The following is a 3,342-nucleotide window of genomic DNA, read 5'->3' as shown; positions in this document are numbered from 1 at the left end:
ATTCAGCCCTCAGTTGGGTCTATATGCAATCAAACGGTAATTCTTAAATGACATTACTCTTAATTATCCCTTTTCAACAAATGGATAGCTTAAGCAATTGGATTTTAAAGGGATTAAGAGCAAAATTAAGAAATACCTCTTGAATTATTGAAGTAGATGATCATGCAAGCTCCAATACCCGTATGAGACTTGAAATTCTTGAACTCCTGCTTGATGTAGGCAAGAATATCCTCAAATTACAATCCCCATGATGAATATGAAGCTCATAGACTCCAATTTCTCTTCAAAGAAGCTCCAATGTCCAAAAGCTTGATAGAAGTGATCCTTGTAGCCCAAATGTGGCTGGAAATTTGAAAGGGAGTCAATGATAAGCATCAAAAGGGGCAGAAGACTTCAATCCTTGATGGAGAACTCTTCCATTGAAGAACATAAGCTTGCATATGCTGCCAATACACTTGCAATGCCAAGAAGAAGCCCTATTCTTGCAATATTGATGCAAGACCATGAATTCTTGATATAATCCCGTGCATAGAAGGTTGAGGGATGTATCAAGAACCAAAAACCCCATGATTTCATCCTTCAAAATTCAAAAATTCTAAAAAGTCAAGTGGCCGCCCTGTTTTGACTCATTTCAAGAGTAGAAGTGCTCTAATCTTGCAAGAAATCTTCAATGTTGGTTCAATGAGTGCTAAAGAAGCGCAAGGATGCTTGATAGAATAAAAGCCCTCTGATAATTTGAAGAAATTTCAAAAAAAAACTCATTGCTGTCATAAATTTGTCATAGCCAGGGTTTTGAAAGCTCAAGAATGATCAGGGAAGTGTGAAATAACCATGTATGCTTGCTGAAGACCTTCAATAATGATTGCTTAAGCTTGTTATGCCTTAGCTTCAGCCTAACATTGCTGATTTTTGTGAGGGAGAAGAATATGAGATCAATGCAATTTGTGCAAACAGCTCCTCTTGTCCCACGATTTGAGAGTTGCCTTAGTGAAGGCATAAGGCTACTCTACATGAAGCTCATGACACAAAGAGTCAAGCTTTGGTGTCTCATCAAGGAATAGTGATCACTGATTAAAGATCGAAGCAATCGAAGCCATGGATTCGAGAGAAAAAAATGAGAGAAGGAGAGGAGGGAGGGAGAGGAAGAGAGCAAAAGGTAATGAGAGAGGGAGAGGAGAGAGAAAAAATGAGAGAAGGAGAGGAGAGAGAAAAATAGATAAAAGATGTTAAACATAATAGGGAAAGAGAGAAAGAGAGGGTGAGGATGAGGGTGAGGGAGGGAGAGGAAATGAGAGAGGGAGAGGAAGAGAGAAAAGGAAATGAGAGAGGGAGAGGAGAGAGAAAAAGAGAGAAAAATCATTAAACCTAATAGGGAAAGAGAGAAAGAGAGGGTGAGGGTGAGGGTGAGGGAGGGAAGGAAATGAGAGAGGGAGAGAAAGAGAGAAAAGGAAATAAAACCTTACAATAAGCTCATCCTAGGCTCATAGGGGTTAGGCCGACCCTCAACAAACCTAAGGGATATATGGCTAGAGAACCCTAGCACACCTGTGCCTCCTAGCATAATGTCCTTCCTACAAAAATACTTCTCATACATGGGGCTTGTCCTAGCCTCCACCATGCTCAAACTATCCCCTTGGCGAAGGGATCTAGCTACTAACCTTGGGGGAGGTTGTGTGTAACCAAATAACCACCTATGAGAGCACAAGAACTTTTGTAGAAGTATACAACAAAGGCAATCAATCTATCAGTTAGAAAAACATTCATTTTTCATAACGTAAATCCAAAAATAACTTTGGATATTCCATAAAAATCAATCTCTTCTTAAAAAGACAAATACAAAAAACTAAAACAGCATCATTCATATGCTTCGCAAAAGAAGATGCGATCCACAATAACTTACCCTTGTTATATTAAGTACAATAATAACTAGTACTAAAGATAAACAATTTCATCCCAAGTATATCATTGTACTTTATTTATCTTACATTATTTAAAGTTCCTAGTCCTAGTAATACATTAGGTGATGAGTAGCCTAGGTAGTAAAGGTTCTTTTCTACATAACTTCTAGATTGTCCCTTATGTTCATCACCACAAGATCTCTTAGGAAACTCATCTTCAACTATCAATTTTAATTTAAAAATATAATATAATATCACTTGCAAGGAAGGATACTCTTTTATCATTAACCCTCTTTCATCCTTAGAATAGTCTTAGGAACAAATTTCTGCTCTAACAAGCATATATTTGAGCATAATAACTATTTTAAGGTTTCTTCTATGAGTAGTAGTAGTATATATGCAACCATCAAGCTAGAGATTATGCTTTGGTATCTGTGGAGATCCCAATCTCATGCACTCATAGAGATTGTAGTATGCAATAGTGTGGAGAGAAGGTGGGTGAGTTGTAAATGGTAAAGGGGGATTCTATTGATGATGGAGAGAAGATGAGGTAGAAAAGACAATTCTATTCTTAGTGAGTTTAACCTACCCATAGTATGGCATCCATGACCAATTGAAATCGGTAAGACTTTGAAATCCTACCTCGAGTATTATAACTATTATTTTGTGGTGGATTTTCTTCCCATAAGTCAATGTCAATTTGTGCTTGTGTTCTCCATGGTGTGTTGGCTATGGGTGTCAAATGCTCTAGTCGGATCTTTCTCCTCTCTCTTCTCTCAACCCTTCTCTCTCCCTCAATTTTCCCTCTTTCTCTCTTTCTATACTCTCCCTAAATCCTTCTCTCTCCCCCTATCTCTTTTCTCTCTCTATCTCTCTTTCTATTTCTACCTCTCTCACTTCTCTCCTCTTCTTCTCTAACTTTACTCTCTCCCTAACTCTTGTCTCTCTCTTCCTCTCTATATAAGTAGTCATAGTCGTAGTCATAGTCGTGGTCGTGGTCGTGGTCATGGTCGTGGTCGTGGTCGTAGCCGTAGTCGTGGTCGTGGTCTTCATCATAGTCGTAGCCGTGATCGTTAAAGAAAATGAGAGAGGGGGAGGAAGAGAAAAAAGAAGAAGGAACGAGAGAGATGGAATAAACATACAACATAATAAAGAAAGACAAAAAGAGAGAGAGATGGAAGGAGAGGAGATAATGAATGGATAAAAAACAAAGAGAGAGTGGTGGCAAGGTCTGATGAGGTTCGGTGCAATACCACGAGACGGGAAACACTCCGACATACGTTAATTTGTGGGTGGGTGGAGACTTTACATACGTTAATTTTACTAAGTTACAAGAGAACAAATCCCTTCTCAAACAATTTAAGAAAGAACAAAAGAGCAATAACAAAAACAAATTGTTTGTCGTAACATAGACCAAATGGAAAAGAATGAAGGTCCTGATGTT

This window comes from Lygodium microphyllum, chromosome 2, assembly GCF_053477565.2.
Source record: "Lygodium microphyllum isolate KBCC chromosome 2, Lygodium_microphyllum_v1.1.10, whole genome shotgun sequence".
NCBI lineage: Eukaryota > Viridiplantae > Streptophyta > Polypodiopsida > Schizaeales > Lygodiaceae > Lygodium > Lygodium microphyllum.
The sequence above is the reverse complement of the archived record's forward strand: the minus strand, read 5'-3'. Positions refer to the sequence as shown.